This window comes from Halichoerus grypus, chromosome 5, assembly GCF_964656455.1.
Source record: "Halichoerus grypus chromosome 5, mHalGry1.hap1.1, whole genome shotgun sequence".
In the NCBI taxonomy this organism is placed as follows: Eukaryota; Metazoa; Chordata; class Mammalia; order Carnivora; family Phocidae; genus Halichoerus; species Halichoerus grypus.
The window spans coordinates 54,804,963-54,832,244 of record NC_135716.1 but is presented as its reverse complement, the minus strand read 5'-3'; the positions used below and the strand labels follow the sequence as shown (position 1 = coordinate 54,832,244).

General features: G+C 35.7%; 1 long non-coding RNA gene across 1 annotated transcript in view; it reads right to left on the bottom strand.

The window, feature by feature from the left end:
* The window catches only part of LOC118547447 (uncharacterized), a 250,131-nt gene that overhangs the window by 13,755 nt on the left and 209,094 nt on the right, over nt 1-27,282 (bottom strand). The window lies entirely within an intron of this gene.

Sequence of the window (27,282 nt, the reverse complement as noted above, 5' to 3'; positions counted from 1 at the left end):
TTGCTTACCCAGTCTATAATAGAGATAGTAATCATCTACTTCTACTAATTTGCTTACCAAAAAAAAAATCTTTCAGCCATATATTAATAGGTTTTGATACACCGAGGGCTCATACTGACCCTTAAAACAGCAACAGTAATATAGTAAAGCATCCACCTTAGTTACAAACTCCAAGTATTTTAATTGCCTCCATGATAGTTATAGTTGACTCCAGTTTTAAATGTCATTGCTGGTCAGGTTGTTAATAAGCTTTTTCTCCCCTTGATTATTTCCTAAGTGATTCAGGGTTCGGAATCTGAACGCTCCTACTCAGAGTAAACATAAAATAAACAGATAAGGCCTAATGAGGGCAAAGTTGGGTCAAAATGATTTCATTATAAATGTTATATCACTGTAGCTATCCTCATTCTCACTTTTAGAAAGGTTTTATAAAGAAATAAGCAAATTTTTATCATCATTTCTGAAATTAAATCAGTCATATAGTCAACAAGTATTTGCTGAGGAATGACTGTGTCAGACACTTTTCTAAAGCAAGCAGTGTTGGGGCACCTGGGGGGCTCAGTCGTTAAGCATCTGCCTTCAGCTCGGGTCATGATCCCAGGGTCCTGGGATCGAGCCTCACATCGGGCTCCCTGCTCGGCGGGAAGCCTGCTTCTCCCCCTCCCACTCCCCCTGCTTGTGTTCCTGCTCTCGCTCTCTCTCCCTGTCAAATAAATAAATAAATAAAATCTTTAAAAAAATAAAAATAAAAAAAAAGCAAACAGTGGACAGACAGGCAAGGACCTTGCTTTAGGGGTGCTTACATTCTGGAGAGAATCTTGGATGGATTTCAGATTGAATGGTCAGAAAAATAAAGAAAACCAATATATTATTAAACAAGATAAATTAGAGAAGTGACAGTGTTACTAAAAAGAAAAAAAAAAATACTTCTGTGACACACTGAGGGGATATCTTTTAGATTTGGTGGTTCAGGAAACCCTTCTCGAGGGGACAAATTGGAAATGATATCTGAATTATGCAAAGTACTTGTCTGTGTGACCAACTGGAAGCAGAGCATTGCAGGCAAAGGGAATAAAAAAATAGGAAAGAAATGATGGAATATTTGTATTTCATCAAAATGTGAACCACAGAAGTTCAATGTCATTTTAATTTTTGAAATGTCCTGAAAATATACCGATACAGTGTTTTAAGAAATGTTGTGGAAGCAAGGAATAAAAAAAAGTGGGCAATGACTTCAGAAAAAGATGTAAGAGAGCCGTCTGTGAACCTAATGTTCTTATACAACACCATTGTAAGGAAATTCGTGAATATGAGTGCTCATTTCAACAATAATTTTCTACCTATTTCTTCATAGGAAGGATGCCCAATTATCTCAGTCATTACAAACTTCGAGGTGACCTTCTAAAATATTTGTATGAACTATTTAGAAATATTGTTGCTGTTCCAACCCACAGTGAGAATTGCATTTTATCCTACAACCCAGTACTCACACTCACACACACACACACACACACACACACACACACAGAGGTACGTGCATATATAGCTGAAAAATGTTTCCCAAAACAATACTATGTGTGATGAACTCTTGATATTTTCTATCATTTCATTTTTAAAACATGCTGATTACAACCTACTAAATTGATTTTATGAGCCACCAATGGGTTTCAACCTGAAGATTAGAAATCTTGTTCTAAAAGTCATTCAGCAATTGACATAGCCTAATCTATACATCGAAAACAAAAAAAAACTAGGCCAATTTCTATAGGCTAATTAAAGTTATTTATCCTTTCAGAAAAAAAAGTAGTATAGTTCTTCAATGTTTTTCACAAACACTAAATTGAGAACAAAAACAAAGAAGAAAAAACCAGAATTATTCTTTTCTTTGCCTGACAGCACGGTAATTTTGTGTTTGTAAGGAAGGCAATGCTTATATTTAATGGGGTGGTAGAAAGATTTCCGTACTTATAAGGAAAGGTGATTTTCTTTCTGGTCACTCCTGGCCCCAAGTATTGGTCTCAGTTATCCCTTAAATGCAGAAAGGAAGCATCTAAGAATTTAACAGTAGAGAACTCTTAAGAGAATTGTAGTAGAAAATCAAAATGGTATTGGCTTAAAAACTTCATAACAGCAATCTAATATTTACAAAATAAACTTTTAACAGTAATACTTGAAATTTTTGCTTTAATTTATCCTTAAAATTTTAACCACCTCAAGTAGAAATGTCACATGATAAGTTATTCCAAAACACAGTTTCACACAAATTTTGGCTTCAGAATACATATTTACACAAATATTTGATGTTTTGGAATTTGCCCACAATCCACAAGAACAGAAGTAAAGTCATACTTTGAGTATATGGGTTTCAACAGACTGAAAGCCTGCCTTTATGCTGCCTTTCTTCTCAACTCTGACCCTAACATGCCTTATGTTTCTCATTTGTTACATTGAAATAATTTTTAAAAATTTGTTACACATACCTTGTAAAAATAATATCGTATAAACCAGAAAGTCTAGTAAGTGCTTCAGATTTATGTAGGAAGCATGCAGACCCTGGCACTTATCATAGGCAAATCCTGGAGCCTTGCAAGATGTCTGTTAATTCCCTGTGAGCAGGCCCGGTAGTCTGACTCTTGTGCCTTTTCAACTCCTTCTTGTCTACTCTGGGTCACCCTGAGCCTAGCCTTCAACGCTGCTATAAACCTTTACAGACTTTATTGTAGACTTAGAAGGTTATGTGGCCGGGTCCCATCAGGAATCCCACAAACTTCCCCCATCGACTGATTCCACCCACTTGGCTTATTGCATCTAAATTTCCAAATTCCTTCCTATGGAATCCACAAGCTGCTGCCCTTGTCTTCAGTGGAATCATTTTACCACACTCCAGGCCTCTTGAATATAAGATATTCCCCACCACATGGCTTACCTTGAAGTTCACTGACAACAGGAAATCTCTTCTGTAACAGAAATTCTCAAACACTACAATATATATATACATGTATTGAGAGCATCTTCTGCAGATCTGAGAAGGTGCTGGATAGATGTCCTTTCACTTTTCTCCAAGGTAACCTTCACTTTTCTCCAAGGTAACCTCTACTTTAAGCTCTGGTTGAATTGCAGGCTGCAAGCACTTCAGTACTTAAGGAGGTGAAACTTTCAATGAGTCTATAAGGCTCGTTTTAGTGGCTTAAGGAAGAAGTATCCAAATACTTCCCTGGTGGGCCATGAGATCAGAAATCTACCCTGGTAAACTGTTTTGTTTTGTTCAAATCAACTTGGTTGAGGTACAATTTATATTGAATAAACCGCATCAATTTTGAATATACAGTTTTATGTGTTTTGACACATTCATACACCTAACTACCAATATAATCAAGATCAGAATATTTACATCACCCAGAAAAGTTTTCTTTTGTCATTCTACCAAGTAAATTTCGAAAAACATCCTGAGGTGTTTTTTTTTTTTTTAATTGTGTTATTTTAACATAATTTAGAAGAGAAAGAAAAAAGGATGACTTATTTATATTCAACAAATTCTCAAAAATTTCATCTTAGGTTCTTACTTTATTTCCAGCAAACAGTTCTGCAGTTTTTAAAAATGAGGGGTTCCATTTAACTCAGGACCACTCAGCAGTGGTAACTAAGTGTGGTCTCACATTCCCAGAACTCAGTGCATTTTATGATTGAGTTTCTATTTTTCCTTGAACAGTCTACAATGCCCTTGTTTTTTCCTCACAGATTACAATTCAGCATGTTTCAGCATTCTGCTACATGAGTAACAAAGTATAAAGCCCTTGATCTGAGGAAGCAGCTAAGTAAATATCAGTTGGTTTCCAAGAACTAGTCATATGACATATTAAAATAAACCAAATGCCCAGCCTCTGGTTCATCTTAATTCAAGTATTCCATAAATTGGCAATGGTCAAAGGCATAGTTACAAAAAAATCAGAAGATTTAAAACTTTTTTCTCTCATCTCTTGCAGTGAACCTGACTTGCAGACTTCTCAGCACAAAGTACATTTGATAGAAACTTGCCTTTTGAATGGAAAAAAGTGTTAAAACACATATTTCTACATTATTTCATTACAGAAGTCTATTTGTGGCAAATCAAGCCCAGCTTTTTCATGTTTAGAACAAACATGTAGAATTTCTTCCTGGAGAGTAGTTAGATCCTCCTGGGGAATGTAATCTAGAGAGTGGAGACAGTGTGGTTCATATATTAGATAGTCCTCAGTACAGGGATAGACTTAAATCAGAGAAGAAAATCAGGAAGTAGTTGGAAATATGAATCTGAAAAGGATCAGGGACAATTAAAAGTTCTCAACATGGAAGCAACACGTGTTCAAGGAAAATACAGTAGATAGACCCAATGGAATATTATACAGCCATAAAAAAGGATGAGGTCGTGCTATTTGTGACAACATGGATGGACCTAGAGGGGATTATGTTAAGTGAAATAAGTCAAACTGAGAAAGCAAATACCATATTATTCCACTCATAAATGGGATCTAAAAATGAATAAACAAACCAAAAGCAAAATCAGAACTATATAGAAAACAAACCAATAGTTGTCAGAGGGTAGGCAGGTGAAGAGTTGGGCAAAATGGGTGAAGGGGTGAGGGAGACACAGGCCTCCAGGTACGGTGGGAATAAAAAGCAGAGCATAAGGAATACAGTCAATGATACCGTAATAACAATGTAATGGAACAAATGGGAGCTATACTCGTGGTGAGCACAGCATAATGTTTAAACTTGTCAAATCACTAAGCTGTACGCCTGAAACTAATGTAACATTGTGTGCCAACTATATTCAAATTAAAAATAAATAAATAAATAAATAAATAAATAAATAAATAAATAGAAAAGAAATAAATAAACAAATAAACCTCCTCACCCAGATAGAGGGAACTAATGTTATATTGATCACTTCACACTTTTTTTTTTTTTAATTTTATTTATTTATTCATGAGAGTCAGAGAGAGAGAGGCAGAGGCAGAGGGAGAAGCAGGTTCCCCGCCTAGCAGGAAGCCCGATGCGGGACTCGATCCCAGGACCCTGGGATCATGACCTGAGCCGAAGGCAGACGCTTAACCATCTGAGCCACCCAGGTGCCCAATCACTTCACACTTTTAAACACTTTTAGGAATAGGTAGATTCCATCACCCTACATGCTTTCACTCCTTTAGAACTCTTACCCAGGCACATTCCAAACCTGGTTCTAACAAAATCCTGGACAAACCATTTTAATTGTAAAGCTTTTCAAAGAAAGAAAACACAGGAGTATTAAAGACTTTAGGAATCAAGCACATGCTTTTGTTTGTCGTATTTTTAAAGACTCATTCTGCATGCAGCTATCCATTCTTCCCAGTTTCAAGCTACCTACAAATTTGATAAAAGTGCTTTGCAATTTTCCATCCAAATTATTCATATATTGTGAACAGAAGGGAGGAGGAGAGAGTCCTGTGACTCACAATTGGATTCTTCTTTCTGGATTGTTAATGGTCAGCAGCTTTGGGCAAAGTCATTTTGCTACATCCAATCTATCAAATTTATAAGCATGGAGTCAAGGTTTTTCATCACAAGAGACCTTGCCAAATGTTATTACTATACTCTAATCTTTTCATCTAATAACACTGTCGAGAAAGAAATGAAATTTGCCCAAAATTGTTATTCTTAGTGAACCCATGCTGGTTTCTAGTTATCATCATTTCTTTTTCTAGATGCATGGAATGACTATAATTTCTCTAGGTAATTTTATGAGAAAATGTGAATTCTGAAATCCCTCCTAAAAGTTTTCCTCATCTCATGTGTCACTTACAGAGAAGACACCCTTAAAGAAAATTTCCTCGTTTTCCTACTATTTGTGTCTGTACGTCTTTTCCTCATGACAATGGGGGAAGTATAGCTCTTACCAGACCAACTTCTCCACTCTTGCTTCTAGACCCTGTCATCCTTATTATCGTGGAAGCCAGGGTGGCTAAAGCAGAAAGAGAGAGGAGAGTGGTGGAAATGAAGTTGGAGGGACAAACAGAAACCAAACCCCCAAAGGGACCAATGTTTTAAGAGTCATAAGAGAGTTTTTTAAAGAATTCAAGCAAGTGATGGTATAATCTAATTTTATCTGATTGACTGAGAAAAGCAAATTTACTATATTCAGGAATTGCATTTTCCTATTACCATGACTTGGTTTTAGAAGATTGCCTAACTGGAGAAGTTTTCAGGAGAAAGGTAGAATCCAGAAGACCTACAATGGCCTTTACCATCCTTTTGCATGAAGCTCAGTCAATGGGAGTTTAAAAATTCTTGTCTCATTCTTGCCTCCTCTTCATTCCAAATGTGTTTTGTATTCTATATGATACTTAATATGTGCATTGCTTTCACAGAAAAGGAAACAAATAGGAAACAAATTTAGACTAGAGAAGCTGTACCCAGGCACATCCTCCTAATGCAGGCGTCCTGTCTCATGTGACCCCAAGAGAGAATTCTAATAATGTTATCGTTTGATTCCCATTTCAGGCACTTTGCATTTTTATATATGCTAAAGAATTCAGTAAGTCATCCAACTGGCATAAGCAATAGGAAAACTTCCTTTATAGCACAGGTGTACAAGCAAACAAATTCTTTCTATGCTTGAAAATTGATCCTTCAATGTAGCAAACTTCTCAGCAGCGTGCTGAACTGGCAAGAAAAGGGAGAAGAGAGCACATCTGTCAGGTAGAGGGAACAGATGGCGATCACTTCTTCTCCCCTTCCAGCACAGTCAGGAACAGATAGTGTCACCCTGCACTGCCTTTTCCCAACCATGCTATGAATTTGGATTTGTTAATAGCAGAGATAAGTCACTGTCTGTGTGTGTGTGTGTTGTTAAGAAAGAGAGACAGAGAGGGAGGGAGGGAGGGAGGAAGGAAGGAAGGAAGGAAGGAAGGAAGGAAGGAAGGAAGGAAGGAAGGAAGGAAGGGCAAAAAAGCAAGCAGTGGGTATTAAATTCTGTGGCTAGGGTTCAACACAGGTAACTAGCTGGTTAGCTCTTGGTATCCTAGAAAGATAACCTCATGTCACTGAGGGCATAGAAGGTGCCCATGGGTTGTAAATCCCTTTTAATAGCAAAACAGTGCCAGGAATATACCACAGTAGTATTTTTTTTTAAAGATTTTTATTTATTTATTTGAGAGAGAGAATGAGATAGAGAGAGCATGAGATGGGGGAGGGTCAGAGGGAGAAGCAGACTCCCCGCTGAGCAAGGAGCCCGATGCGGGACTCGATCCTGGGACTCCAGGATCATGACCTGAGCCGAAGGCAGTCGCTCAACCAACTGAGCCACCCAGGCACCCTATACCACAGTAGTATTAAAGTGAATAGTTAAACATCATGCCAATGGCCAAACTCAGGCTATAAATGTATCCCTGGAACCTGGCTGGAAGTCCTGATATGGAAAGAACTCTCTTTTGTAACCACCTCCAGGCCTGGTTCTGCTTTGCTCTGCCAATGAGTCACCAAAGCTCAGATTCCATATTTAGAAATTAAATCATCACCTACCTCTTAAAGCCCACATTTTTCAAATGTTGTCAAAACCCGAAGCATAACTGAGTTACATCAAACAGAGGTTAATAACACAATTTTGCTAAAATGGAACAGATTATCTGGCATCTAAGCCACTTCAACCCACTGTTCTTTATAGCATATCTCTCTGTTCTCGTAAACCATGGACCTTAAACAAAAATCTTGTGGTAGATGATCCCTTTGATGCTGATTTGTCAACCATTTTCAACATTTAATGCTTTCTTCAGCCAAATATCAGTGCCACAAAACTCTAACTGAACACAGTGTAGCTACTTTGCTTTTCTTTCAAATATTAGTATTACGCAGCAGAAGCCAAGCAAACAAGCCCAGACAGCTCTCCAGCCTCTCTGTTTTGCAGACCTCTCTGACCCCGTCTGTTGTACTCTCTGTATTTCTGTGTATTTTCTAAGTGTGGACAGTCAAAGGACTGCCCCGAACCCCCACCCTTCACCTCACCAATTCTTTCAAGCTAAGACATCTTCAGGGTTTGGTGGTGATAAATTTAAGATATCCCAAGCTTTAATCAACATTCCTCTGTAATCCTTCCACTAAGAGCCCCACATATTAAACACCATTTCAAATCAGGCATGTGTTAGCCCCTAACCTGGTCTTGAAAGCTGAGTAACAATATTGGCTCTTACAACACAACCAAATTAAATTTTATGTTGACGATAGCTAACATGTTATCATTTTTAAAGCCTCTTCATTGATGACATTTCTATCTAAACTTTTGTTGCCAGAAAAGTGAAAATGTCCGGTTTAACCTAACCCCACAACATTCAGTAAATACAGCATATGCATTTTAGTTAGGTTTATCAATATGAATCTGCTCTTCTCTTCCTCTGGATATTTTTTTTTTTGCCATTTAAAGAAGAGATAGCAAATGTTTTAAAGTAAATTTTGGCTCAGCAGTATTTTCAGGTGTAAATAGAAATTGTTTCTTTTACAGGCATTGTACGTTAAAGTAAATTCTGCTGCATTTGAAAACTTGTCGGCTTTATTTTGTACTGGTATTCAGAATCCTCTCTTTTTGACCAGTATTATATAAAGTTCCTCTGGGAAGATAATGTGCATGATTGCAGGCTCGCCTTGTTAAAATCCATGGCTTTTTTATGCAGTCATGTTTTCACCTATGAATTATGCATGAAAAAGTATCTCATTACATTTCATTTTCTTTACAGCGGCGTCCTCTCTTCTAGACATACTCGGGTTCCCATCAGCCTAGCTCCCCTTGCCCTGCAGCTTGGCTCCATCTTGATGCCTTCATAGTATTTTAGACAAAATGGGTGTGTTTAACTTGTCACCTCATGCCTGGTATAAATTATTTACTGGAGTTTTGCACAGATTTGTGAGATAACCAGCCTGAACTCAGGGAAACTTCACAGGCTGCGTGTGGGAATCTGACAGAGATGTGGAAGGCCATTTCTCCAGCAGTTGTCCAAGGCAGAGAGAAAAACTGCATTGACTCTAAAACTTAGACTCATTTTAAAGCTTAAAAATCTCTCTCTTGCCTTCAACAAAATAGAAATTAGCTATAAAAGTTTGCCACTTAGACGTGTGTATTTCAGTGTTTTAGTATTTTTCTCAGAACTAAAGGTCAAGGAACAAAGCCCTGTGCTTTTTTTGTTTTTTTTTGTTTTGGTTTTTTTTTTTTGGTTTTTTTTGAAATGAAGCCATTGGTCTTCCATACCTGACAAGATGAATTAAATGTGGAGAAAAGATCACAGAATTTAATCAGCACAGTCATTCAGTGTATGTGGTTGGGAACAATCACTCAAAGAAGCATATGGAAAACTAGGTTAGTATGTTGTGTGTGTGTGTGTGAGAGAGAGAGAGAGAAACAGAAAGAGAGAGACAGAAAGACAGAGAGAGAGAATTATGATGATTCTTAACTAAGCCTATAGCTCTGATTCCAAACATTTCCTTATAAGAAAATCCAGTTAGAATAAAGATGAACTTTGTCTATGTCAAATTATGACATTCACTATAATAGAGGCACATTATAAAAAGGGATCATATAAAAGTAGCAAAGGAAATAACTCCCAAAGAATCAAAGTTAATATCAAAAATACGATTAACAAATCAGCTTCTTATTTTTCTTGTCCAATAGTATTTCTTGGAATCAATCACAATTATACAGGTAACTGAGAGCCACTTTTTATGGGTCTGGAAAAGGTAAAAGTTGCATTGAAGTCTATTTCTAGACTAAGAAGTCTTACTCGACTTTCTTTAGTTTTTCTTCCAAGAATGTGGTCATGGTGACAAAAACTTTCATACCTCAACTGTCATATATTCTTTCTGACTAAGAACTGAAACCTTCTTAAAATGAAACCCAATGAGATGATTCATAAGTTTGTTGCTCTAAGAATAATGGCAGTAAGGCTTATGGTTCTGACAATATGCTTTCAAAATATATCCTCTAAATGTGGAGTTTTCTGATATGTGAGTTCATTATAAAAGTTTCACACTTTGTAATGCAGATATTTTGCTTTCTTATTCCCATTTTCCTAATAATTATGTGTGTAATATATTTTCTAAATGCATGTGTATATACATACTTATACATATAAAATATATTTCTATAGCTTTTGTATAGGTATTATATACACTCATACACTCAATGCTCAAATATGTTGCAAAGACATAGTGATGTGACTTATGAAGAATATAAGTAATATTTCAAAAGTCTTTGGTCCAATTACCATTATCAGTTGTTAAACCCTGGGAAATCATGGGTTTTTCCGTGTTCTTCTTTTTCCCCTCCCGACTTCAAGGAATCTTCATGGCAATCATTTAATAGTAATATGGAGCAATGATTTTACATTTTCAAAGTAGCATTTATTTAAGCAACGAAAGCTTTTGTGATAAATATAACATTTCTTCTCTATTTTACTGCTATTTCTTCCTGTGGTGGCCACCTAGTCATAACTTTCATATAGATCTAATGGGTCTGACCGTCAGTCTGTTTTTATGCAAGTGCAAAGAAAGGGATTGGCATATTCAGTGGATTGCAGTTTTCGTTGAAAGCTTATCATTTGCCATAGTGATTGGCATTAAAAGAATGTTATTTAAGTGTTGGCTGAATGAATGGATGACCTATTATTATAGGTGGCTCTGTAACACACAAAAATACATAAAAGATATGAATATAGTTAAATATCAGTACAGATGAAGGTGGGTGAGTCAGGTTCTAATTTTCCCTTCAACAACTGTTCTGTTGTTTCCCAGCAACAACCACAGATTAAGCTCCTGGGAGCAGATTTGTTATACCCAGCTTGATTTCTAGGAAACTTATTCAATGATATAATTTGAACAACTAGGGCAAAAGACATAATTATTGCTATGGAGTCATTTGATTGAGCACTGGCACCAGGGTACTTAATATTAGGTATGATCAACTGTAGTCTAAGTTTAAATTTGTTCCAGTTTCTCTGTACTCTTGCCCATTTTGAGTGTTATTAAAAACATTCAGGATAATTTAGTAGAAATAGAATCTTATCTAAAGATGGATGCCGTATTTGCCTGTTTATGTTATCCCTTGTGTAAATGGTTGGTTTATATTCTTCACAGTGTCCAAGAGGGATACTATTTCCCCTGGGGAGAAAGTATACCAGCACCTGTGAGGGTGAAACACAAGAGACCCACAGCTCTATATAGCTTGATTCTATGTATTTTCTACTCCATATCAGGTCTCCTCCATCTTTGTTGGGTGTGATAGATATGACGGAAAGTTTGTGTGGAGGAGAGTATTGTTTACTCTTTCCCCCTCATGGATTCATGCCCTGACAGAACATCTCCAACAATATAGTTAGCTAGGAAGAATAGCTAGAGAAGATTTGGTTGTGTTCTTGTATAATGCTGATTCTGCATGATAACAGGGACTTGCAGAAGTAGATAAAGAACAGGCATTTCAATCCATGCAATAAACACAGTGGCATTTATGTCACTGAGTCCACAGACGTTTCATCAGCGGAAAAAAAAATCCCTCAAATTATTTCAAGCGTATTTCTTTCAGATTTGTATTACATTGAAAAGACTTTAAAACGGAGAGGTTTTTTTTTTTTTTTTTTTTCCCTTTTACACTGTAGCCTGTAACATTTTCCTTCTACAGAAAATACACTCTTTCTATTCCTGCTTCAACATTCTGTACATTCATAAATTTAGGATACAAGAAGAAACTCATCAAAAAGAACATTCAACCTAATATTTTGTAGTCTAGAAATAGGATTGATTAATTAAAGGAATGATTTATCAATTACAAGGCAATGTGAAATAATAAGGCCAAGGGAAAGTATACATTGCATATACCCTGTGCTTTTGTGTGGGTAAAATATGGCGTGCCGGTACTCTCATCTTGATTAATTCCAAAATGCCTCTCTCACTTATTCCAGTGCCACACCTCTTTTCTAATCACATTGACACGTGAACTTTTTTGTCCCTGCCAAGTGAGTTATTTGCAATGGCAATATTAATATATTTGAGCAGAATTGAATCAAGTCGCTTTCAAAAAAAGATACAACTATGGGGTCAGAGCACATATTATTTCAAGAAAGAGCTGTGTCTTTTTGAGGTGAGAAAGGCCTACCTAGACTCAAATAAGGCTAAAACTTATTTGGAAATCATGAAAGGTAACAGCCTGGATTTTACTATTCTGTATGTACATGGGAGATAGGCATGAGCTTCCCCATTAAAGTTAGATGTATCATGGAAATTTACTCAAAGCATAATTATCAATCAAGGTAGATTATTTAATAGATACTCAACTGAAACATAGAGGGAAATGTACAAAAGAAGGCTCAGAAGTCATGGGTAACATCTAACATAGGGGGAATTAAAAAAAAAAAAAGATACTTGCAACTTGTCTGTTCTAGAGATCACAAAAGACTAAGTCAAATAAAATTGCCTTTAGTTACAGTAAGAGAGAATTTCTATTGAACGTCAGGATATATTTCCCCCTTCTCTGAACTCTAACAGCATGTATTGCCTGAATCCATCATTTGAGAATAAATCCAGTATCACTTGATGACTTCACTATTGCTTTAATAAAATGTTATTTTGCATCTTGTATCGTGTTTTTAGTTTACCTTTTGATTGTGAGCTTGAGACCAAATGTTAATTATTTGATTCCTTGTAAGATATAGCTCAATTTCTTTTACAGATCAGCTTCCAAGGAAATACGCTTTTTGTTTTATTGATTTGATCTTCACACCTGATGTCTTGAAAAATTAGAGAAGTAACTGTAGTTTTGAATGATCTAAGGTTGTCATGCTCAGAATCAGAGGAATGGACCACATGATCTCTTTGAGGACCCAAGTGTTGTTTATAATATATAAGGTATGATTACCAGCCCCTTTAATGGCCTCTAAAAGAATAAAAATTGAGGGTTAAAAGTGTAATGAAATGCAAATGAAACTGTCCTGGAAACAGAACTGCATATTTTATTTGTTTCTTACAGAATCTAGGACATAGAGAGTGTTCATATTAAATACTATCAACAGTATTCTAGCTTTAAAATAATGGTAGAAATAATTTATAGTAGAATTGCAGTTACTAGTTTAAAATGAGTGCTACCAAATATTTTGGAAACCAAATGAGGTTGTTATCAATTCTATATTAAGAAGAGTTCCAAATATCTTCTGTTCTCTTTCTCTTTGCTGTATTTCCTAGATATGTCACACATTGAGTAGAATTTAAGCCTGTGGTTAACTTCACATATTTGCTGCATATCCAATTTAAAATCAAATACAGTTAAGGTTCAGGATTTATACTGAACACTTTCACCTAAGAGAGTGCACTCTCTTTTTCTTCCCCAAAGATTTCTCTCTTTTAATGAGGAAGAAGTAAAAGATATTAAAAACTTATGACTTACAGAGTCCCTTTGACATTTACTCCATTTCAGGTAGATGGTGTTTTAAATAGCTTTTTTAAACAATGCATATTTTGGGTTGCACTTAATTAAATAAAAGACAGAATAGTGCAGTCTAAATATCACTGGACTCGAGGAGCTCTCATTTTGCTGTATCCACTCATTCTCTACAGGACTTTGCACAAGTCACTTAACCTATCTGGACTGCGATTTTCTCAACTGTAAATGAAACCGCTGGACTAGAACATCTTTAAGGTCTTTGTCAATGCTGACGTTGTGTAATCATGGTTCTATAATTACTTTGAACCTCAGTTTCCTCATTCAAGCATTGTGTTTCATGATAACATCTTTCCTTTCTTCAGGTTTGTTTTGAGGATCAAAGTAATTAATTTTTTGAAAACCATACTTTACCATTGAAAACTCTTACTGTTGTCATCAGTCACAGCATTATTAGCAACTTTGGAGGACCCAAAGCTATCTTGAGACTATGGAGCGATTCAGAAGAGCAGTCATATATTGTGTGACCTACCCCTTTTTAAAAACTTTTTCAGATGAATTTGTCTTTTGACCAAGGTTTTCTTGAAACATCATCAGCAAAATGATAATCAGTCTTTATAATATATGTCATACATGAGAAGCCTGCAGTCCAACAGAAGTCTTGTTTCATTAGACACTTCTCCATGCACTGACCCTGTTTGGAATGTGAAATTAACAAAAACTCCTGACTGAGCTTCCACCACAGGTAAGCACTTGTTAAGCACTCTCAGGACATTGTTACTATAGACATAGATCTTACCCTCAGAGAACTTACAATTTAATTCAGGAAAGAAAATAAATTTTGGAAAAATTGTTTTAATTAAAAAGATGGCAGAGGGGCACCTGGGTGGCTCCATTGCTTAGGTGGCTGACTCTTGATTTCAGCTCAGGTCATGATCTCAGGGTCCTGGGATGGAGCCCTGCATCGGGCTCCCACGCTTCAGCGGGGAATCTGCTTCAGGATTCTCTCTCCCTCTGCCCCCACCCTCAAATAAATAAATAAATAAATCTTAAAAAAAAAAAAAAGCTGGTAGAAAAGATGCAACAAGATCAGGCAGGGCAATTTTATAGGAAATTGGTATAGAATTTCAGAAGAAAAAAAGATTGCTTTAGGTTTAGGTGGTGGGCTAAGCTTTTACATTAGAAGTAGATGGTGTCTGTATTAATAGAACTGATGGAGATAGTGTGTCCCAAATATTCCATGTGTTTCCCTACTTCTCCTAGCTTCCTGTTTAGTTAGATTAGAACCATGGAACTCTGCCAGAGGTATAAGAGAGGAAGTGACCTGTATAGTTTCTAGGTGAGGGCAAATAGGTGTCAGTCAGCATCTTCCACCATTCTCTTTTTCCACTTCATAGCCTGAAAGTAATCTGTTCCCCCAGATGGCATAACTACAGGATGGAGGAGAGCTACCTGAGCCACCTGAGCCACTGGACCTTATTGAGGGAGAGAGACGTCTTGGTTGTATTAAGCCGCTGAGATTCTGTGTTTATCTGTGGTAGCATGTCACAGGAGTTACTCTAACACAAGGGATGGGAAGAATTTAATTAGGTAAAGAGAAAGGGGAAAACACTGTAGACATTTGGAATAACATAAAGAATTGTGTGGGGCTGGAAAATGGAAAAATATTGTCCAGGAATACTCAGAATACTCACACATACACGTAGACTCACACATGATACTCACACACACTCTTGATTGAAACAGAATATGTATAAAATATAATACTTTAATTTAAAAAATAAATTAGAACAAATTGATGGGAATTTTATTGACAGATTAAGGAGCATGGGTTTTATTTTATAGATTTCAGGCAAACAATGAAGATTCCTGAGAAACATAGAGAAGTTGCCAAAGAAGTACAGAAACTAAAAAAAAAAGAGAGAGAGAGAGAGAAAGAGAGAGGCCAATTTAACTTTTAAGTAGTTCATCAAAGAGATCATAATCTAGCATGTTGGAAATAGGAATGGGTTCAAAACAAGAGATACAAAATATGTTTATGAAAATATTCAAAGTGCTGTTCCATATCCTTTTACTATTAAGTTTATGTGATATTCATTGATTGTTGTATTTAAATATAAAATTCCTGCTGAATAAAATGGAATATGTCATATTCAAGTAAAAATATAACAAAAACATCAAAAATCTTTTCACAGAAGTTTAAGTTTTTTAATAATACCCATTTACAAGTAAGGTGTGTACTATCAGGGAAATAAATGAATTAATTATGAAAAACTTGACAATTTTTTTAATCTTTAGAAATAAAATAATATTTAGTATGTACAATATTTCTTTGAACCCACAAGCTTCAGCACCAAGATTTGGCACCCAAATGTTCCTTACTACAATAATTTAAAAATAAGTATTTGCATACAGTAAAGATATCACACTCACATTTACCCAAATCAATCAGAATGTTGACTGAATTAATTAAAAAAATTTCTTGCCAATTCAAATATAATATTCATCAATGAAATGGAAAAGTGGCATTTAGAATTTGGATAATAAGGGTCTTTTTAACGCTCAGTGAAAAGAAAATAGGAGGCAAAATTGACTATTTTTAAATTACCATTTTTTAAAAGTTTGGTTGTTCTTGCACCAACACACTCCTTTAAGCTTACATATATGGGGCTTCGCTTTTTCTTGGCTAAAGTAAATATGTCACATATCTTAAATTGATACCTCTTATAGGAAATGAATCTGTGTAGAAGAACACTCTGAAATGGGCATGTAGAGGAGTTCCGCCATCTTGGGAGAGGAGGTGGGAAATAGAGGTTGGAGCAATGGTGGCATGTTAAAATGATTCTAAAGTAGTGATAGAAGAGTACTACATGGAAATTCTACTTCCCTCACACTCTTGTTTCCACGTGCCTGATAAAAGTTACTGATCTTTCCACCATCCAGAAATTGGATTTTGTCTAAGTTTATTCTGCACCTTGGTAAGGAGGAAGGGAGACAGAACAAGGTCTGTCACTAAAACTTTTTCAAATTGATGTGCTAAGTTAACACTAATCATATTGATATTGAGTACAAGATTTGTCTTTCAGGAGCATTATAGATAGAACAATATGTATCTCATATATAAAACTTTACTTCACTTAAACTACCTTTGAAAGTAACTTTTAGTCATTTTAGCTTGCCAGAGGGAAAGTCTCTATGGTGAACATGAATTCTAAAAGCCTCGAAGACCCACCTGAATGAATTAACAATGGTGAAATTTTAAGTGTGGATAATAGACAATAGAAGTGTTTAGGGAAGGTAAACTGCCTTCCTGGCCCTAAGCCTCACCATTTAGGAGGATCATTTGAAAATGAGTTGGTGGTTGGGTGGGGGAGGGGGGATGTGATTTCCTTAGAATCATTACTGGAGTTTTGAGATTATGCTTCCTTTACTTAGAGATTATTATATTTAACTCTCTGCAGGAAGAGGAAGGGACAGACAGGATTTCTAAACTCCTCACCGGGTGAGGCTCATTGCCTGATGAAACATTGGTGTTACTAATGCAGGAGTTTACTTAATCTACTTGAAACCTTCCTAATTATTCAGTTTCAACTCTTTTCAATCCACTAATATTCCTCACAAATTTGTCCTCAGGTCATTATTCTATTTCAACAAGAAATGTGCCTTACCTGTAAGTTAAATACACACAGAAAAACACACCCTCAGTGTACCAGAAATAGACATGAAGATAACATTTAGAATAAATAGAATAATACTCTATGTTTGGCATAGTTAGGTGTCCATTTGAAATAAAGTTATAATAGCATGTTAATTTCCTCAGTATCCCTCACTTTAGTCTAATATAAAAAATATCATTTATTTTTTACAAAATGAAGGCACCACTTTAAAATCAAAATTCATGCTATGGTTCTGCAAATTGAGCATGGAGCCAAGCACCACATATGTAGATGTTGCTATTTCAACCTTGTCTCAAAAGCTTGGCTGCCTTCTAGAGAAGAACTGATTCACACTTTATGACTCTTGAACGACAGGATTTCTTTAAAAATCCAAGAGTCTGGCATAAGATGACACTAAGAACAAATGCCCCTTAAATAAATTACCTCAAGATATATCTACCTAATTGGACTTGCAAACATACAAAAGATGGTCACTCGCCTCTCCTGTTGAGGTGTATGCTGCCGCAGACCGAATTTTATAGCTTTTAATGGTTTCTTCAATTTGATTTAATCTGCTTCATAAACTCATGAGAAAACCACAATCATGCTCATGTTTTGATGTACACCCATCTATAGAGCTTTAATATATTGGACATATTGTGTGTTAATTTGAGATAAGTAAGGTTTCCAAAATTGTCAAACTAGTCTCAGAATGCTCAGAATGAAGATCTGTGATTTTAGAAGTCAGGAACTGGAACTAGTGGAACACTCAGTTTATTGTGATTGAAAGGCCGTAGAAGGCTAAAATTGATTTTACTGGGAAACCAGAAAAATCTCAGATACAATTTTATCATAGAATGTAATGGGGTGCAGTAAATAAGAAAGAAAATCTACCACAAGGACTGCATAAGACAAATGAACAGGATTGTAACATTCTCTAAAGAATTCGATTAACTGAATACATTACATGTTTTCAGAAGCAGTTAGAGCTGACGCCTGCTGTTTAGTAGAGTGGCGTGGTTTGAAGCTTTTTACCTCTTTTCAGTAAGTTGAAGAAGGACAATATCTAATGAAAATCAAGGCATTTAAAATATTCAACTAGTCTGTTTGAAGACTTTATAATGTATAAAATTGGCTAATTTTTAAAATCAGTTTAAAAATAGGTAATCAAATGTTGTAAGAATGCCATATAGGATTAACAATATCTCATTTTCAAAAGGTATCCTATTGTTTATAATTAAGATCTGACTAATATATTCACTTGAATTTAATGCCTGAGAGAATGTTTCATTAAACTGATGTATGGTTCAGACCTTTTTCTCCCAGAATAAATGAGACAGGAATTAGCAAATATAATGGCACTATAGAGTTTCAGAGAAAAAAAAAGTATATATACAAGTAAACACATAACATCTTAAAATTTAGTAGATCTCAGAGTCACAATGCAATAAGTTTAAAAAGCCAAATAGCTGGAGAAAAGGAATTTAAAAGAATTTCAAATTTTTTTTAAGATTTCAAACCTGGATCTACCACCTGAAAATCATGTATCTTTGTATAAACAGAGAATGTAACTGTGATCTAAAATCTTAATTTTCTCTAAATAACTCACCTACTCTTAACAAATCTGCTAAAAATAACACATAATTTTCAGTTGACACTATTGGTTATGTTTTCCTTCTCAAAATGTATTCTTCATTTGGCTTCTGTGATATCCCTCTCTTTCGTTTCCTTCTCTATTTGTCTGCTTGAACTGCCATAGCAAATACCACAGGCAGGGTGGCTTAAACAAGAGAAACTCATGTGTCACAATTCTGGGGAATGGAAATCCAAGATCAAGGTGCAGAGTCAGTCTGTATCTGGTGAGGACTCTCTCAGTGAGATGCAGATGTCCACCTTCTCACTGTGTCTTCACTTGTTTCTTCCTCTTCTTATAAGAGCACCACCCCTATTGGATTACAGACCCACTCTTATGACCTCATTTATCCCTTATCACCTCCTCACAGGCCTTATTTCCAAATATTGTCACATTAGGGATTAGAGCTTCAACATAAAAATTCTGGGAGACATGATTCAGTCCATAGCAGCTCCCAATGTGTGGAATCTGTTCTTCATTGTCTTTAATTTTGTCCCTCTGGGCTCTGGTAGCCAAATTCCAAAATATCTTCCCATGATTCCCATGATCCTCTGCTTCTGGTATTTACAGCTTTTTTGTAGTGCCCTCCCATTTGTACCAAGGTTGGTTTGTGTGACCAATAGAATATGGCAGAATGATGGTATGTCACTTCCAAGATTAGGGTAGAAAGACCTTAATGATTTTGATCTTGGTTCCTCTTCTTCTGTCCTGAATCACCTACTTTAAGGGAAGCCAGCTGACATATCATGAGAAGCTTTGTAGAAAAGGCCATGTGGTAAAGAACTGAGATCTGAGACTTCTTGGAAGTGGATCCTCCAGCAACTATCAAACCTTCAGAGGTTTGCAGCTCTAGCTGACAGCTTGACAGCAACTTCATGGGAGACACTGGGCCAGAAATACCTAGCTAAGCTGTTCTTGGATTCTTGACCTTCAGAAATCATGAAATAATACATGTGCATTGTCAATTTAACCTCCTCCTTCAGAATATATATTATCACAAAACATAAAAAAACACCTTCATAATCTGGCCCTTTCCTACCTATCCAAATTTATCTTTTGAACACTCTTTTCCATTCTTGTCCCCCTTATTCTTCGAGCAGTACAAAACTGCCAAGATGAAATCCTGAAATGTGCCATGATTCTTTTAGCAAGAGCTACTTCCTTTTGCTCAGGGAAAACTCACCCCCTCCCTTATCTGGCCAAATTCTATTTGTGTCTCAAGACTCAGTTCCAATGCTGCTGCTTTTAGATAATCCTCCATGTTTTTCAAAGGGCAGGATTCCTTCTTTTTTTATGGCTGAATAATATATATCATGTTTTCTTTATCCATTCATCTATCAATTGACACCTAAGTGGTTTCCATGTCTTGGCTATTGTGAATTATACTGCAAACCTTTCCAGACCCTCTAATTTGAAAGAGTCGCTTATTTTATGTACAGTCACATTACCCAGATTTTCCATCAAATAGGGTGACTGTCATGTACATAGTCTGTTAAGTTTGTCTGTCTAACTCATTATTTTGTAGGCTTCTTTATCACAGAATTCTTCATCACAATGTAAGCAAACATTTACTTAGAAAAGGGGGAGGGAGAATGGACATAATTCCAAAATAGCAGAAATTACAGAGACATGTTAATGACAATTTTTCCAAAGCCAACCTTAATAAATAAGACTTAATCAATTAATACCTGTGGTGGTCAGTAATAAAATTACTAAAATTTCTGCCGTAAAAATATTTTCACGGTGCAAAATATACTTTTCTAAAATCATCTATTAGTCACATCTTTGTATATTGTGTATTAATCCAAATTTATAATTAATATTGAAATTGAATTAAAATTTAGAATTATAAAAAATGTCATTAATTTAATTTTTATCTAATAAAAACCTAAGAGAATTTTTAATTTTTATAACTTTAATTAGAAATTCTCAGGTTAGTAGTTATACAAATGTTCTATATATTGTGTAGTGTCAGTGATCTGTCACTGATATGTACGTCCAAGGTCTGCATATAACATAGTAAGGGAAATGCCCATCTAGCCTAATTTAAAGAAGAAAACAACTGGCTCCCCAGATAGACTGAGATCAAACCTTTTTTTCTATATATCTCTTAGATGACTGAAAAGTCAAGCATTCTGGTACCCAGAATCTGATTTTGATACATGGGAAGCACTATTAACTCCTGAAAAATGACTTCTTTTTTTTTTTAAAGATTTTATTTATTTGAGAGAGAGAGAGAAACAGCACAAGTGGGGGGGTGCAGAAGGAGAGGGAGAAGCAGACTCCCCTGTGAGCAGGGAGCCCAATGTGAGGCTCAATTCCAGTACCCCTAGACCATGACCTGAGCTGAAGGCAGACGCTTAACTGACTGAGCCACCGAGGGGCCCCAAAATGTGTTTTGAAAGATAAAGTCCTCCGTGTTTTTTCAAATATCTAATGAGCTGTATTATAACTTAAAATAAAAATAAAGACAAAGTCTATGCATTTATTCTTAGGAAAATGGTAAGCATTTCCATTTTTAAAAAAGTGCTTTTCTTAATTACAACTGCCAATATAGCATTAACCAGTAGATATTTTACATTTGTAAATCCTAAAGAAACAATAGAAAACAAATAGAAATAAATAAGGAAGAGAGAGAGAGAGAAAAAAGAAAGAAAATAGTTAGGAATGGAGGATATTATAAGAGATGTTACTTTGTAATGGAGACTGATTATAATTCATATGTACCTCAAAAAATCTAGAAATCCAGTTTATTTCTATTCCTTTACCCTTATCTCTGAATACCCACATTACTTTTAATAGTTCACATTATAGGGGCGCCTACGTGGCTCAGTCGGTTGAACAATCAACTGTTGATTTCAGCTTGGGTGATCTCAGGGTCATGAGGACCAGCCCCGCATTAGGCTCTGTGTGCTTAACACGGAGTCTGGTTGAGATTCTCCTTCTTCCTCTCCCTCTACTCCTCCCCCTGCTCCTGTGCTCTCTCTCTCTCTCTCTCTCAAATAAATAAGTAAAATCTTTTAAAAAATAGTTCACATTATAAAACATCAGCCTTACTTTGCCTCATTGTGATATGTACATAATACATCACAATGATATTGTACAGCTATAATGATCTTTCCTGTCCTTTACTAATGACATGCTTAGACTGAACATATAACGTTTAGTGGGCTTTTCTAATATTGATAGTGTCAAGGGCATGGGGAAAATTAAGGGATTCATTTAACAAATATGTCCTGAGTCTCCACTATGTGCAAATGTGCAAGGACCCCAGGATCATGACCTGAGCCGAAAGCAGACACTTAACTGACTGAGCCATCCAGGCACCCCTCTAATTCATGTTTTAAAAAAATAATTCTTGGTACTTCTATAATAATAGCTGGAAAACAACCATGGAAACTTAGGGGGTGGGGAGTTAAGACGTTACTGCAATGATTTAGTCTATATAGCCCGGTGGCACAGACCAGGGTGATAGGAGTGAAGGAAGTAGAAATTGGTTGGATCCTGGATGCTGAGGATATATTAATGGACAAAACAAAACAAAGATTCATGTATTTAAAGAGCTTACCTTCTAGATAGTAAACGATAAGCAAGATAAGTAAATTATATAATAATATGATATTAGCAATTAATGCTACTACATAATAAAACAAAAAGTAGATCAAAGGAAGAGAAGGCATGAATGAAAAGGTGAAATTTGAACAAAAACTTAAGGTGGGAAAAGTAAAGGAGGTGAGGGTATTCCAAGAAGAGAGTGCTATTGGTTTAAATGCCTTGAAGGTGGTTGTGTTCATGGTGTGCCAATGTAAGAAGTGAGTGTAGCTTGGGTGAAACAAAGGGGAGAGATTTAGAAGAATAAGAAGTGGTGGTGGTGGACAATTATGGAGGGCTGGCAGCCATTGTAGGGACTCTGACTTTTACTCAGAGTAAAATGAGGAGTCAAAGCATGGGTTTAACCAAAGAGCAACATGCTCTGATTCATGTTTTTGTTTTTTGTTTTTTTGTTTTTAAGATTTTATTTATTTATTTGACAGAGAGAGAGAGAGAGCACAAATAGGCAGAGTGGAAGGCAGAGGGAGAGGGAGAAGCAGATTCCCCACTAAGCAGGAAGCCCAACATGGAGCTTGATCCCAGGACCCCAGGATCATGACCTGAGCCTAAGGCAGACACTTAACTGACTGAGCCACCCAGGCGCCCCTCTGATTCATGTTTTAAAAAAATAATTCTTGGTACTTCTATAATAATAGCTGGGAAACAACCATGGAAACTTAGGGGGTGGGGAGTTAAGACGTTACTGCAATGATTTAGTCCATATAGCCCAGTGGCACAGACCAGGGTGATAGGAGTGAAGGAAGTAGAAATTGGTTGGATCCTGGATGTATTTTGAAGTTAGAACTGATAAGATTTCCTGATGAATTGTGTATAGGATAAGATAGAAATGGAGGAGTCAAGGATGACTCCAAGCTTCTTGGACTGAGCAATTGGTAGACTGGATTTGCCATCAAACTGAATTGGGAAAACAGATTAAAGAATGACCATTATTAGTTATTTTAATTTAAAATGTGTATTACACATCCAAGTTGAGACATCAAAGGAGTAGTTGAATATATGAGTCTAGATTATGAGAGAGAAGTCTGGACTAGAGCCATAAATTAGTAAATTATTAACATGTACATGCTCTTAAAAATCATGAGACTGGATGAGATCACCAGGATAATGCGTGTAGATAAAGAAGTACGTGGGAACAAAGAAGAAGCCTAGGACAAACCACTATTAAGAGATTATGGAGAAGGGGAGAAACCAGCAAAGGCTGAGAAATAGTGAATAGGAAAAGAGAAAACAAGAGAATATGTGGTCTTAAAGGCCAAGTAAAAAAAGTGTGTCATGGATTCCATTGTCGTGTTGCTAGAAGATCAAGTAAGGGAAGGACAATTCGATTGAGTATTGTGAGTATTATTGGCAATATTACTATGAACATTTTGGGCAAACGGGTGGAGGACAGTGAAACTATTCTGTATGATAGTGGAATCATGGGTATATGTCACTATACATTTGTCAGATCCATAGAATGTACAGCACAAACAGCAACCCCTAATGTAACCTATGGACTTTGGTTACTAATATTGTATCAGTATTGGCTTATCAATTCTAAGAAATTTACCCCCACTAACGCAAAATGTTACTAATGGAAATAGAGAGGAGGCTACATCTGGGAACTGTATTTCCTACTCCATTTTTCTGTAAACCTGAAACCAAATAAAGTGTGTGTGTGTGTGTGTGTGTGTGTGTGTGTGTATAGACACACATAGGCATATCCATATACATAGATTTTAAGACAACTAGATTTGTTACACATTAAATAAAGTAAGTAATATTTTATTATTATTAGCATTATTAGTATTACACATTACAATCCCTTTAATTAGAAAAAATGGAGATTTCTTGGTCAAAGGGTACAAGTTTTCAATAACAAAATGAATAAGTTTTGGAGATCTAATGTACAACATGGTGACTAATAAATAACAGTATTGTAATATATACTTAAAAGTTGCTAAGAGAGTAAGTCTTAAATATTCTCACCACACACACACACGTATGGTAATTATGTGAGGTGATGAAGATGTTAACTAATCCTACTACGGTAATCATTTTGCCATATATATGTGCATCAAATCATCACATTGCTCACCTTAAACTTACACAATGTTATATGTCTATTATATCTCATTAAAGTGGGAAACAAAAAAAAAGAAAAAAACAACAAAAAGACAAAACTGCATGAAGCCTGAGATCCAAAAATAAATATTTGCTTTCTCTCTCTAATAAATAAATAAAATCTTTAAAAAAAAAAAAAAAAAAAAAAAAAGGGCGCCTGGGTGGCTCAGTTGGTTAGGCGACTGCCTTCGGCTCGGGTCATGATCCTGGAGTCCTGGGATCGAGTCCCGCATCGGGCTCCCTGCTCAGCAGGGGGTCTGCTTCTCCCTCTGACCCTCTTCCCTCTCGTGCTGTCTCTCATTCTCTCTCTAATAAATAAATAAAATCTTTAAAAAAAAAAAAAAAATAAATAAATAAATAAATAAATATTTGCTGATGAAATTTTTAGATAATGTGTCACTTCTGCCGCCTAATAAATATCATTTTCATTAGTTTTTGTTATGGTTCTCGAACTAAACATGTCTACTTTCGGCATGTAGTGAGTATCTTATACAATTCACATCTCAGATAGTCTTCAAATGTAGCTAGGCACTTATATCCTTTACAAATGGCTGCTAATGATTATGTTAAATGCTTAATTTTTAATGGACTATAATTTCAGTAGTTACAGTAAAAAAAAAATACATTATGTTCTCTAGAGATAAAAGGATCAGAGGGTTCAGATCTTAACATGTTACTGCCTTAAAGCTTCTTGTGACCTTTTCGGTACAAGTGGTAATCTTAGCATGATAATTACTCTGTGCAAGACCAGAGTGCTCCACGTTCAGGATAATTGCCGAGTATAAATGACCTTTATGCGAACATACCTTCAAAAATAAATATGTTGACATTTTTAGCTTTGAATTCTGCAGCTCTAATGCAAATGATAGCATGATATTGACAGCTGGATAGGAAGATAAGCCATGAAAACAGTATAAGATAGAAGTGTCGAAAAATGACAGGGGGAAAAAAGAGAGAAAGAGGGAAGCAAAATGGTCTGAAAGTGCTCCCTGAGTAAGGTGTTCCAGTTGGCCTGATTATTCTGATTCATGCCTCTTGTCCCAACCACTTTCATTCTCAAAAGTGTTCCAATTTGGACATTAAGTGGCATGGTCCCTCAGTGGTCAGATCTCGCTATCTCGCAGAAGGAAGGTGCTGCTGAGGATGGATAGTTACATATAGAATTGTCTATTGTGCATTAGTCATTTGACATTGGATACTCATTCCATTATTTTCCAAAGCTACTCTACATAAACAGGGCTAAACTTCACAGACAGAGCAGTAACTGAAACCCTCACACCACTATGTAAACAGAGTATGAAGCCAAGGGAAATAGAGCAAAAGTGATTAGTTTATGAATTTTGCCATCAGATGTTTACTCTGACTTCTCACAGAAGAAATATAGCTTCACACAACCACGAAGTCATTCTCATTATTTCCAAGGGAAAAAAACAGTGTTTTGTTTTGTTTTTTCCCAGAGGAAGCTCAGCCTAAATTAGTCTTGTTCACAGTGATCCTTCTTTCCTAACAACAGTCTCCAGAGTGTCCTTTCAAAGTGCACCCGAGTGCCATTTTATCCATAACAAAAGCACTTAAAAGTAGTTGGAACTTTGTCTCCAATACAAAGTTTAATTTGGACTTTTTTTTTTCTAATAGGTTCATCTAAAAGTAATTCAGTAAAGGAACAGACAGTTTTGGAAGAGTAAAAAATATTTTATGTTAAATGCGGCTCTAAATTTTATATGGGTTACTAGTTGATTTTAAGGTTGTTAGTTTTAAACATGTATTCCCATAATTACTCCAAATAGGCTGGGATATTTTTTCTCATTTTTAACATTTATACAAAAAGATAATTCATGTTGGTGCTTTAAGGTTCTGTTTATATTGTTATATCCATTAAATAGCTCATTTTTTTAAACTTTGGTTTTTTTACTAGGCATACTTTGTTAAGCATTTTAATAGAGATTTCATTAACTGCTCTATAATGTATCTATAGAGAAAAATGTTTCTGGGGAATGTTGTAAGAAGTTTCAATATTAGAGATATTTTAATTTGTACATTAAAGATTGGAAAAAATAAATTTAAAAAACAAAAAAACATGATTTTGCAACCTGAATATAAGTTTTTAGTCACAGCTAACACATCAGAACTAGCTTTCTTACTATTTTCACAAATTTTTTGTTTTAGTATAGATTGAACTTTACTTCCCTTGCCAATAAAAACTTAAGATTAATTTACTTATAAACTAAGAAAAAGTGTATTTCAAAGCTAATTATTTGGCCTTTATTCTTAGCCACATGATTTATGGATATGATAAAGCCATTTATGTTGGGAAACTTCATGATAGTTTTTCCTTCATTTCCAGATAAGTATGCAGCACTTTATATGTAAAACACATTATGAACATGTGTTTCCATTTTTTGTTCTCATATTGTTGATAGTCTCCTCTGAGTCATGAAGTAAGTTGCCAACTCTACATGAGAAGACTGCAGAAACCATCTCTTCGTGGTAGTTGGGTGCTCCCGTGGGCAAGGTCGTGGGTTCATCATGAGTGGTGTCTAAATAACTCCTGAAACTGGAGAGATAATATATTTTATCAAACTAGAAGGGAAACATCAACTCTGAAAAACAGAGCATTCTCTCAATGCCGTAAATTCTGTCTTTGATGTTTCGAAATGTACAGAGTCCCTTCTGTAACTTAACTATCTTGAGTTCTAAATGTGTTGATAGCCAGTTCTCAGGTTCTATCTATCACATGCTTAGCATGAGAATTGTCCCAGGAGGGAAAAAATTATTATAGAAAACTCCTGTTTCTCCTATAATCTCCTTAGGTAGATAGCACAGTTGTATATGAAAAGGAGAATAGGAGTAAAATA